The sequence below is a fragment of the Squalius cephalus genome (genome assembly GCF_949319135.1).
Source record: "Squalius cephalus genome assembly, chromosome: 1".
NCBI lineage: Eukaryota > Metazoa > Chordata > Actinopteri > Cypriniformes > Leuciscidae > Squalius > Squalius cephalus.
This window is the reverse complement of record NC_137122.1, coordinates 9412243-9425458: the sequence shown is the minus strand read 5'-3', so window position 1 is coordinate 9425458 and position 13216 is coordinate 9412243. Positions and strand designations below refer to the sequence as shown.

At 38.5% G+C, this 13216-nt stretch overlaps 2 long non-coding RNA genes across 3 annotated transcripts in view; one reads left to right on the top strand and one right to left on the bottom strand.

Moving 5' to 3' along the window:
- LOC307164096 overlaps positions 1–12769 on the bottom strand; it is a 249343-nt gene extending 236574 nt beyond the window's left edge. Inside the window, exons 1-2 of the long non-coding RNA XR_013822215.1 lie at positions 12709–12769; positions 12603–12644 (exon numbers count right to left, since the gene is read on the bottom strand). This is a non-coding gene — a long non-coding RNA (uncharacterized lncRNA). The remainder of the gene's footprint in view (positions 1–12602; positions 12645–12708) is intronic.
- Positions 12244–12769, top strand: LOC307164035. 2 transcript variants are annotated; one of them, XR_013822196.1, is made up of 3 exons: positions 12244–12305; positions 12389–12490; positions 12712–12769. It is a non-coding gene; the product is annotated as an uncharacterized lncRNA (long non-coding RNA). The 2 variants fall into 2 exon arrangements; XR_013822197.1 differs by having other exon boundaries at positions 12389–12486; positions 12700–12768.
- Positions 12770–13216: the final 447 nt, after the last annotated feature.

Genomic DNA, 13216 nt, shown 5'->3' with positions numbered 1-13216 from the left:
ACCAGGGCACCATACAGACTTTATCAAAGAATTTGCGGACTTTCTATCAGAATTAATATTGACTGCAGATAAAGTACTAATTGTTGGTGATTTTAATATACACATCGATAAGGAAAAAGATGCATTGGGATTGGCATTTAAAGACATTGTAAATTCAATTGGAGTTAGACAACACGTGTCAGGACCTACTCATCGTCGTAATCATACTCTAGATCTAATATTATCACACGGAATAGATGTGGATGCCGTTGAAATTCTGCAGCAGAGCGATGACATCTCAGATCATTATCTAGTCTCGTGTAAACTTCATTTAGCCAAGGCTGCAAAGCCGACTCCGTGTTTCAAATATGTGAGACCTATCACTTCTGCTACTAAAGATTGCTTTATTAATAATCTTCCTAAACAGTTTCATCATCTCAGCATCTCAGATAGCTTAGAAGAACTAGATATTACAACAGAAACGTTTAACTCTCTCTTTTCCAGCACTTTAGACACAGTTGCTCCGTTGCGCTTAAAGAAGATTAAAGAAAAAAGTCCAACGCCGTGGTACAACGAGCACACTCGGGCCCTTAAGAGAGCAGCCAGAAAAATGGAGCGCAACTGGAAGAAAACAAAACTAGAGGTATTTCGCATTTCATGGAAAGAGAGCTCAATTACTTACAGAGAGGCTTTAAAAGCTGCTAGATCTGCTTATTTTTCAACCCTATTAGAAGAAAATAAACATAATCCTAGGTATTTATTTGAAACGGTGGCTAAACTAACGAAAAATAAAGCTTCAAGCACCGAAGTTTCCAAGCAACACAGCAGTAATGACTTTATGAACTTCTTCACTTATAAGATTGATAATATCAGGGACAAAATTATAACTATGCAACCGTCTACTACAGTATCACATCAGGCAGTGCATTGTAGTCTCCCTGAGGAAAAATTTGATTCATTCGTTGCTATAGGAGAGGAAGAATTTACTAAACTCATTAAATCATCTAAATCTACAACATGTATGTTAGACCCTATACCGACTAAGCTACTGAAAGAAATACTTCCAGAGGTCATAGATCCTCTTCTTAATATCATTAATTCGTCTTTGTCTCTAGGATACGTACCAAAAAACTTTAAGCTGGCTATGATTAAACCGCTTGTCAAAAAAACGCAACTTGATCCTTCAGAATTAGTCAATTACAGGCCGATCTCGAATCTACCTTTTCTGTCAAAGATATTAGAAAAGGCGGTATCCTCACAACTGTGTTCCTTTCTTGAAAGAAATGATATCTGCGAGGATTTCCAGTCAGGATTTAGACCGTACCATAGTACCGAAACAGCTCTCGTTAGAGTCACAAATGATTTGCTCTTATCATCCGATCGTGGTTGTATCTCGCTATTAGTGTTACTCGATCTTAGTGCTGCATTTGACACCATCGACCACAACGTTCTTTTAAATAGATTAGAACATTATGTTGGCATTACGGGAAATGCACTAGCATGGTTTAAATCATACTTATCTGACCGTTATCAATTTGTAGCAGTAAATGATGAGATGTCTCATCGATCACAAGTTCAGTATGGCGTACCACAAGGCTCAGTACTAGGACCGCTGCTGTTCACTCTGTACATGCTACCCTTAGGAGATATCATTAGGAAACATGGCATTAGCTTTCACTGTTATGCCGATGATACTCAGCTCTATATTTCTTCAAAACCTAACGAAACTTACCAATTCACAAAATTAACGGAATGCATAGCGGATATAAAAAATTGGATGACTTGTAATTTCCTACTTCTGAATTCTGAAAAAACAGAGTTTCTAATTATTGGACAAAAAACTTCCTCACGTAATAATCTAGAATACTGTCTAACACTTGATGGCTGCTCTGTTAAGTCTTCGTCGTCGGTTAGGAACCTGGGTGTGCTCTTTGATACCAATCTTTCATTTGAAAGTCACGTGTCTAGTATCTGTAAAACTGCATTTTTCCATCTTAAAAATATATCTAAATTACGCCATATGCTCTCATTGACAAATGCGGAACAGTTAGTTCATGCGTTCATGACCTCAAGGCTAGATTATTGTAATGCTCTACTGGGTGGTTGCCCTGCACGCTTAATAAACAAACTACAGCTGGTTCAAAACGCAGCAGCTCGAGTTCTTACCAGAACCAGGAAGTATGACCATATTAGCCCAGTTCTGTCAAAACTGCATTGGCTCCCTATTAAACATCGCATCAATTTTAAAATATTGCTGATTACTTACAAAGCACTGAATGGTTTAGCTCCGCAGTACTTGAGCGAGCTCTTAACGCATTATAGTCCGTCACGTCTATTACGATCTCAAAATTCCGGCCAGTTGATAATACCTAGAATATCAAAATCGACTGCTGGCGGTAGATCCTTTTCCTATTTAGCACCAAAACTCTGGAACAGTCTTCCTACCATTGTCCGGGAAGCAGACACACTCTGTCAGTTCAAAGCCAGATTAAAGACACATCTCTTTGACCTAGCTTTCACATAATACATTATAGACTTCTATAATTTAATGTTAGGCTGCATATAGTAGGTCAGCCGGAACCGGGAACACTTCCCAAAAATCCTGATGTACTCGTTACATCATGAGAAGAATGGCATCTACGCTAATTTTAGTGTCTGTGTTTATCCCGAGGTTTTCCTGCAGCCTGCCGGATCCAGGCCGTATCCAGATCTGACGAAGGACCTTCGCCTGGACCGATGACAACGCAGTGCTGAAGTGCCAACTAGTCTCTCCCTATGGAGGATCCCACTACCACTCTACAGATAAGGCGTTGTCGGGAAAATTCGTCTCGCGGTCCTACCCCAAAGCAACAAATAAAATAAAATTCCTTATCAAAATTTATAAGGAAAGACAAGTATTCTGTTTAGGCTTGGCTTGTAGGGAATTCCAAACCTGCGTATATTCAAACGCACATAACTATAGAACCCATTCTAAATGCGCATGTGAACGCCATCAGTGTTTCTCACAGGTTCGCATTTAAAGTCTGTGTAGAGAGAATGGTGTCGTCTTAGCGGCCCCTAATTTAATAACAAATGATCATTGCGACGGAAGCAAATCAATTAAAACTAACTTTAGATGGAAATAACTTAACTCTGCTGTACAGCCGAAACAATCTCTGTTGCCTTAAATTATACGCTTCTCTCTGTAAAGCTGCTTTGAGACAATCTACATTGTTAAAAGCGCTATATAAATGAAGATGACTTGACTTGACTTGACAAATCTCCATCAACTGCAAGATGCTATCCTATCAATATGGGCCAACATTTCTAAAGAATGTTTTCAGCACCTTGTTGAATCAATGCCACGTAGAATTAAGGCAGTTCTGAAGGCGAAAGGGGGTCAAACACAGTATTAGTATGGTGTTCCTAATAATCCTTTAGGTGAGTGTAAATACACACATATGCATGTATATATTTAAGATTTTTATTTATTTATATATAAATTATTTATATTTATATATAATATAAATTATGTATAAATGTATATACAGTATATACATGCAAATATTTCTTAAATAAATACATGCATATGTGTGTATTTATATATACAAAATAATTATACACAGTACACACATATATTCTGCAAACACAAACTTTTATTTTGGATGCGATTAATCGCGATTAATTTTTCCCCAGCACTAGTTTTTACCCAAATGTAGCCTAACGAAAGAGAGAGAAGGAGATAATAACTGACTGTGCACTCTGTAGTACCTGGATAGGGTCTGCATCCCTGAAAACTCTCCTGCAACGTCTTTTGTCGGACAGAGGGTGGAGCGGGAGACTGGGCACTGTTGGCAGCTTGTTTTTGTTGAGCCTAATACGTTTCAGGGTGTGTTGTTTTTAAATGTTTAAATGAGGTTGCTTGTGTTGCTGCTGTGTGAAACTTTCTTGTCACAAATATTGCATATTGCAATATTTTTGTCTGCCGTTGAAAAGTAGCACCACAATACACTTCGCCTTCTTTCTGCCATAGTAGTCTACCATTCTGTTTATGCGGAAGTGTGCAACTACTCAACTAATGTGCGATATGTGCCGTGTACATGACGTGAACATGTGGGCAGGGCACGTCGCTCGCTTCTCTAACGGGCCAGCTAAATATGTAGGGGTGTTTTCTATTTAGCACAAACCTTAAAAAGAAGTACCAAAAACACAACAATAATGCAGAAATTATTAATATAATTTTAATATCGATATTTTTGTAGAGCTATCGATACCAAGTATCTTGTGAGTATCGATATATCGACACTGCAGCATCGATCTGCCCATCCCTAAGAGGAGGGTCAGGAGCAGTAATTACAGTTCTACCAGAGAAGTATTTCTTATATTTTAAATTCTATCAGAAATAAATTCAGATAATGGGTCAGCAGTCATTCCAGAAATATTGAAGACTAAAATTAATTGTATACAAAAACTCAAATTACACACAAGGAAGTTTTAATAAGTTGATGCCTTATGTTTGAAATGGTTGAAATAAAAACGTATAGATTGTTCGATTTATTTAGATATACAGAAAAAGAAATGAACATATATTGAATATGTAGAGTTATTTTTTCTAATTGTCTAATAAGTTTATTGAATGACTTTTATGAGGTAAATGTAACATTGCTCTCAAAGCTTTCTTAGTTTGAGTGATTACATGAGACATGATAAGTTTATTCATAGTTTATTTAGAAATTAGTAAAAAGGAAGAAAAGCTATTCAGTTAAGGTATTCTTGAACTGAGGAGCTACAATGAGAATGAGGAGCTATAACACGTGAGATTAAAAGTGCCAAAATGATATTCATTGTTAAATTTCGTAATAAAATAGACAGAATTTGAAATGTTATTCTGTATAACAAAGCACATGGCATATTGTGATTCATTGGATAGAAGGTGCACTACAATGTTCTGTTCGTTCATCAACTAAAAATGACTGACTAAAAATTCAATTTAAGAATTGATATTCCTTCATAAAAAAAGAGAAATAGTTATTTTTACCCAGCCCTATTTTGAATCAAAACTCATATGGATCGTGCAAAACAAAAACGTAGAATGAATCAATAATATAATCAGCAGAGATTTGAATGACTTATGTTTGGAGATTATTGTACACTTTTCTTAAATATTCCTGCGCAGGGAGGAAACATTTTGCAAATATGATTGAGCCAAAAAGTTAAGGAAAACTTGATTTAAAGTTTGGAGAATTATGAGCATGATTTGCTAAATTAGGAATGCTTTTTGGAGTTGCAATATTGAAAGGGGGTTATTTTTCTGTTGTGTACTTCCCATATTAAAGATCACTAGTTTTCAAAACCACGGTTAAGCAAATGGAAGTACTAAAATTGTTAAGATAATGAAAACTAATTTTAAAGGGAAGACACATAAATTATTAAGATTGGGTTTATAAACCAAATTGATATTTACAATCATTGGACTTTGATTGAAGTTCCTCAAAAGAGGATGAAGAAGATGATGGATGAGCCCTGGGTGTCTGAGGATGTCTACACTGCAAGAAAACATTTAATAGTATAATGGATATTTAGACATATTCATATGGATGTTTGACATATTCTATATAACTGTGACAATAACAGGCAATGCTGAACCAATTTTCACTTATAACAATGTTTCATTTTTGGATTCAAGTCTTTTACTTTCTCCATTGAAAGAAAAAGAACAACTGAAAGAAAAAAAAATATGGAGAGAGATGTTTGGCTCGAATGCTCCCCCGGAGTTTAGTGGCATAATCTAGTAATTGGAAAGCAGAGGTTTGTCACTAGATAGCATAACTGAGGGGGCTGGATTTTGAAACTACACTTTGGAAAAGGATAGTGAAAGGGAATGCAGAAGATTGTATTATTTAGAAAATAAGTCATTTAGCTATATATGTGTACACTATTATTTCCTCTGTGTCTGTGACTTTGGTTTTTGGGAGCTTGAAGAAAGGTCGGACCCCTGCCCAAAATATCTATAGGGTGTGACCATTTTTGGACAAGGATGTGTGTATATATGTAATGCGGGCCATTGAGCTGGAGCACGTCTTTCTGCAGAGGAGGCGTTCGGCTTCATTTGTGAAATAAAGTCTAATATTTCTGGCATCAAAGATCTCTGAGAAAGTGATTTCCCAAAAAGACTGAAACCACAACAACACCTTTCATGATCTCTGGCAGCTGTCACGATTTCTGGTGTCACGGGAGTTTGAAGACGTTTCTGCTGTTTGCTCAGTAAAAACGACACTGTTTGAAGCATTAACATCAGTAAACATGAAATACTTTGACCATACTTTATCTGTAGAGGATGTGTATGAAATTAACAATTAGAATAAGAATTATTCATTTCATTTACAATTCATTTACAGCAATTTTACAATCAATATGTTACAATAAATAAACAAATAAATACAAATGTTCTATTTGTGTGCGTGTGTGTGTGTGTGTGTGTGTGTGTGTGTGTGTGTGAGTGGGTGTATGCGTGTGTGTGTAGAGTGACATCAGAGGAGACGTGTCCATGTCTGTGTGTGTGTGTGTGTATAAATACTGTCTATCAGCAGCTGGGCACTCCTTTTGTGTGTGTAATTTGGGAAAAAGGTGTAATGGAAAATGGTGTAATTTGGGAAAATAGAAAAATATTGTATTTGGGAAAATGCTTACACATTTGGGAACATTGGGTTCATATTCTGGTCTCCTCTGCTTGCTGGTATATAGTATGCATCATTAAATCTTTAGAAACAGTGTAGTTTTTACTGAGCAAACAGCAGAAACGGTGGCAAACTCCCGTGACACCTGACACCAGAGCTAATGGGAGAACTAACAGCTGCCAGAGAAGACTTGACACCCGGGGCACAAACTCTGGCAGCTGACACGGGTTCCCTGCTGCGTAAATAACTACAACACCATCATATATAGCCTTCATATGAATCTGAATGTACTTCTAGTTTCTAATAACTGCATTCATTGTTAGAAAGTAATGTAAATAGAACATGCAGTTTTGTAGTACAGAAACTGACAACGATCACAAAACCTTTAAAAATAAAGAGTAGCACAAAGCAATAATTTAATGTTTCCCATATATTTATATTAAGATTTATGTATATATTTATATTAGGCTTTCCTGTAGCTCGAACAGTAGAGCGTTGGCGCTAGCAACGCCAAAGTCATGGGCAAAATGTAAAATGTGTACCTTGAATGCAATGTAAGTTGCTTTGGATAAAAGCGTCTGCCAAACATAAATATATTTAAAGTGGCTCATTATAGGCTAGTATTTAACAGTATATTTTCCAGACAGTATTATTAAAAATGTTAAGTAATAAACAAATGTGTTCTGTCAAATATCTGCAGCAGCAACACTTGAGATCGATTCCCATCAATGCCCCTCACAGATCTCAAGCTTTTACATTCAGTAACAGTTCTTACTCCAAACATCGAGACAATCACAGAAAAGCACACAAAATCGCTCGGGTCTGAATGAACTCAACATATTCTCCTCATGCCTCTGATTTGCTGAAGATCTTCCACAGGCTGTTACGGAGATAAGAGCTAAACTAGATTAGAAATTTTGTTGAGACAAACTTTAAGTTGGCTTGGGATGCTTGCTGCTGCTGCACTAAATGTTTATATCAGTGAGAAGACGCCAGAACAATGTGTGATGGTTCTGTAAATATAAGAAATACCGTGAACTGCTCTCTCTTCTTCTTCTTCTTCTTCTTCTTCTTCTACTACTGTATGTTTTCTATCAGAGACTTGTTTTGCTCCTCAGTTTTACTCACTTTTCAGGACTCGCGCTTCTGACACTGTATTGCACTGGGAGGAACGAGAGGGGAACACATGACAAGCCGTTATAGTATGGCAAGCCATTTTAGCATCTACAACTATGTTTTGACTATCCATAAATATATTTTGGATAGTCATAAATGTATTTTGACTATTCATAATTATTATTTTACTAGTCAGAATAATATTTAGAGATATCTGCAATTTTAATTGCACTTGTAATAAATCTGATTTGAGATATCTCTAAATACTCTATGATTAAACTCCATTGAAGAGATACATAATGACGTCAAACACTGTTAGACTTTTCTGTAATTTCTACAGTTATTTACTTTAAATCCCGCAGTATTATACTGCTATTTCTCTTTACAGTAAATAACTGTGATTCCCATTGCATCATGGGAATTTTCTGTGACGTCTCACACCACATACAGAGACTTACTGTATTTTTTAAATTTGCTGTATACTACTGTATTTGACGTAACTGCCTCTCTGGCTGGCACCATTCCACCGTGCTTTTTATTTCCTAATTTTTGTCTTACACCGCGTGTCTACAACGCGGATCGCGGCGTTCGTGTCTGGCCCGGGGAAGAGACGGAATTCACTTCACCGAGAGAGAGATCAGCAAGCAAGGTAAAAAAAAACAAAAAAACATTCTGTGTGTGTTGACAGGATTGCGCCCAGTTTAACCTATGTTATAACTAGAGGTGGGCATAGATTAATTTTTTTAATCTAGATTAATCTAGATTAATTTTGAAATTAATCTAGATTAATCTAGATTAAAATGGCACATTTGAATTCTGCCGAAGGCATTCAGAATATGTGTGCTACCCAAATAATGACTATAAAAGTAGGCTAAGTCTTTGAGAACGGGTTTCTCAAGCCAGGTGGCGCATTAGACTAGGGGCTCATCTCCTGTTTCCAAAATGCATCACAAACTGCTTGAGAAAGCTGTTCTACTCATAGACTGTAAAAGGTTACTTCTGTACTGTTACCGTCCGTAGGCAACATAGGCCTATGTTATTATCAACTATAGGCTATCAACTAGATGTACCGCATCGCGGTACAAAATATGACCGCCGCTCAGGCCTGCAGTGGCTTTCCACAAAAATAAATGACGTGGAGTAATTTGGCTGTATTGCGTGTTTATGTATATACCTAAAAAAAGTAGTAGTATGTGCATGTCTATCTGTGTGTGTGTTTGTGTGTGTGTGTGTGTATGTGTGTGTGTTTGTGTATGTGTGTGTCTGTGTGTGTGTGTGTGTGTGTGTGTCTGTGCGTGTATGTATGTGTGCGTACATGTGTGCGCGTGTGTGTTTGTGTGTGTGTGTCTGTGCATGTGGATTTGTATGTGTGTGTATGGGTGTGTGTCTGTGCGTGTGGATGTCAGTGTGTGTGCATGCTTGCGTTTGTTTGTATTCCTGCATGTGTGTGTGTGACAGTATCATCCTAAACCAGCAACCCTTCGCTCAACAGCACCATCTACAGGCCGATGAGTGTACAGTCACTAAATGTGCACATAAATGAATTTATTTTGCTACCCCCCCATGGATGAAATTCTACGAAACTTAGCAGAGGATACCCCCAGAGGATGTCAAGTTAATCATACACATGAAATATGGTGCAGTTCTGAACATCTCCACTGAAGATAGGGGCGATTAAAGCAGAATAATATTGCATTTTCATTTTTTATGGGAGGGGCGCAAATCACAAATGAGTGATTATGGGCTAGGTTGATGTGGGCCCTTAAGAGCAACATACCATAAAAATTTCTTCATCCTCGGTGCCACGGTTCAGGTAGTTATTTAGGAAAAACTGCATTTTTTTGGGTTTGGGGGGGGCCCAGCGCGGGGGGGGGGGAGTGGCCCCCGGGGACCAAACGAAATTTTTCCGTAGAAGTCTAGTGGGGCTACATGCCCACCAAATTTCATGTTCCCCGGTGTTTCGGTGTCCCTGGTATCGTTGACGAAAAATTTACGGGGGCCCCAGCGCAGGGGGGGAAGTGGCCCCCGGGGACCAAATGAAATTTTTCCGTAAAAGTCTAGTAGACCAACATACCATAAAAATTTCTTCATCCTCGGTGCCACGGTTCAGGTAGTTATTTAGGAAAAACTGCATTTTTTGGGGTTTGGGGGGGCCCAGCGCGGGGGGGGAGTGGCCCCCGGGGACCAAACGAAATTTTTCCTTAGAAGTCTAGTGGGGCTACATGCCCACCAAATTTCATGTTCCCTGGTGCTTCGGTGTCCCTGGTATCGTTGACGAAAAATTTACGGGGGCCCCAGCGCGGGGGGGGAAGTGGCCCCCGGGGACCAAACGAAATTTTTCCGTAAAAGTCTAGTAGACCAACATACCATAAAAATTTCTTCATCCTCGGTGCCACGGTTCAGGTAGTTATTTAGGAAAAACTGCATTTTTTGGGTTTGGGGGGGCCCAGCGCGGGGGGGGGAGTGGCCCCCGGGGACCAAACGAAATTTTTCCTTAGAAGTCTAGTGGGGCTACATGCCCACCAAATTTCATGTTCCCCGGTGCTTCGGTGTCCCTGGTATCGTTGACGAAAAATTTCCGGGGGCCCCAGCGCGGGGGGGGAAGTGGCCCCCGGGGACCAAACAAAATTTTTCCGTAAAAGTCTAGTAGACCAACATACCATAAAAATGTCTTCATCCTCGGTGCCACGGTTCAGGTAGTTATTTAGGAAAAAATGCATTTTTTGGGGTTTGGGGGGGCCCAGCGCGGGGGGGGGGGAGTGTGGCCCCCGGGGACCAAACGAAATTTTTCCTTAGAAGTCTAGTGGGGCTACATGCCCACCAAATTTCATGTTCCCCGGTGCTTCGGTGTCCCTGGTATCGTTGACGAAAAATTCAGTAAGGTGACGAAAAAAAAAAAAAAAAAAAACTTTGACAATCCCTATATGACCGCTTTCGCTAGCTACGCTAGCGGCGGTCATAATTAGGTATGGGAGATATGGCCTAAAATCTATATTTTGATATACATTGCAGCCTCTTGCGATAACGATATACAGTATATTATAATAAAACCATTACAGAACAGGTTACACAGACCCTGCTAAACAACTGCTCATTTTTTTTAAAGGGTATATGTAGTTTTGAGAACATATATTGTGCAAAACTGTAAGTATACAACATAATTTTGCAGATAAATAAAATTTAAGTACACTAGCTGCAGAGATCTTAAGTAGGTCTAATGTTTATTATAGCTTTGAGCTTATGAAACCCCAAATTTAAAGTTATAATATTGTCTAACTGATGTCTTTTCAGTTAAAAAGAAACACAACAACGATTCTTAAAATCGGGCGTAGACAGAGCTTATGTGTTAACGTTACACCACTAAGATATATTGGATTGAGAATAATACGCGCGGGCTGGTATTCAGTGATATCAGTTTCAGTTTCGTTTTGAATTTGAGGTGGTAGAACGGATTAGTCGTGTGTTAACTTACCGAACCGTTACCCCACACACTCGGATAGTTTGCTGCTGTTTGTCGGACGGCTTAAATCCGAACCAAGTCCAAATAATGGATGTTGCAGCTTTCACTTTCAGCCGTGTTTACTTAAGATGACGACGAATATGCGTTGCAGCCGGGTTTACCTCGCGGCCGCGGGTAGATTGCGTCATCATAGCTTGTGTAGTAGAGCCATCTCCCAACCCAACTTGGGGAATAGATTAACGGCGATATTTTTTTTATCGCGCGATAAGAGTCTCGCGTTAACGCCGATAACGGCCCACCACTAGTTATAACGTTAACGTTAGCCTAACGTTACTCGTCGTCAACATGGCGGTAACAAACTTTACCATGGTAAACTAACGTTTCATTTTACAGTCTTTGTTAGATTATTGAATTGTCGAGTTAAAATATGCCAACGCGCAACGCGTTTACATTAACAATAAATGTGAATAAACTAATGTGAAATTCTGTATATAGCCTAATGTTGGCCTACTGATGAGAACCTTTATAGTTTTAGCATTAGTTTGCAAACTATTCCATATTATAGTTTTAAAAAAAAATTTTTTTATGGAATTTAATATTTGGGCTACTTCCATTTTTGTGTTTAAAGGCAACTGCAATAAAGCGCCAATTCGCGCCAGTGACTTCTAGCAAGATTCCAGAGGTAGGCCAGCCCATTTGTGATATATTTTGAGATAAATTTGCTGAAATGATTTGCATACGCTATGTGAAAATTGCTTTTGAGCCACTGCAGACTAGGTAGCTTACAATATCTTATAAAATCTCTATAAAATTGGCTAACTTTATATCAAATAAGTGACCTTTGCATTATGTCTAACTTTATTACACAGCAAATGAACCAATCAGAAGATGGACCATTGTCTTTGTTCAGTCTCACCAGATTAAACGTATCCAGGTAAGTACTGCAGTAAAACTCTCACTAATTCATTCATACCAAATCTAGCATTCTAAACAACTTAAGTTTATATTTTTGCATTATTTTGATATTTCATTAGCCAGAAGACTCTACCATTGCAGTCCCACCTGACTAGGAAGGTCCTAATATCAGCGCACAGGTGGGTTAACTACTGTAGGAAGGAGAACGATCATCACACAGTGACTTCTTGCATGTATCTTACTGTGTATTTGTCTCAAACAGGTACTCCTTCACTGCAGACAAGCTAAAATGGGCTAAAATCATCGATTTCAGTCGTTCTTTCTATGGATCTCAGCATTTTTGGACAGAATTTAGGATTTGTAAGTATTAATTTAATCTGGCATAATTTAATTTAGTTCTTTTGTATGCTATTTATTGACAAAAGCTGTTTACAAATATATATTCAGTTTTTGTGAAAATAATAATAAAAATTAACAAAAAAGGAGGTTAAAAATAATGTGACACTAATATTCTCTCTCTCTCTCTCTCTCTCTCTCTCTCTCTCTCTCTCTCTCTCTCTCTCTCTCATATAGTTTTGGAACCAGGATCTCCTCTGAAGGACTGAGTACATTTGTGTTTGTGGACACGCATGCAGACCAGGGAACATTCTGATGTTGTCAATCAAGTTCTGAACAGGAACCAATCTTTGGAGAAGGTCATTTATTCACAAAGGTGGACAAAAACATTGTGTTGCCTTTTTAAAGATTATTTTGATGACTTTTACTCCTATGCTGTAGAAAAGATGGAGTAGACTGTCACAGGTCGGGGTGGAGCGCCAGCGGGCCGCCCACCCCTTCGCTTGCGTGCCGCCCCTGAGGAGCCGGCCGTGGACACGAAGGAAATGGCAGACACAGAATTTAAAATAAATATACTCTTTATTAAATAATAAAAACAATGTTAAAAAGTCTCTTCGGCATTCTCTTCATGTATCTCTTCGCATTTCTCAGCACCTTCGGACAGAGAGAGGAATGGACATAATCCACAGCTTCCGCATTCTCTTCAGCGTTCTCTTCGCGTTTCTCGGCACAGCATTAGCAGGCTCTTCACTGG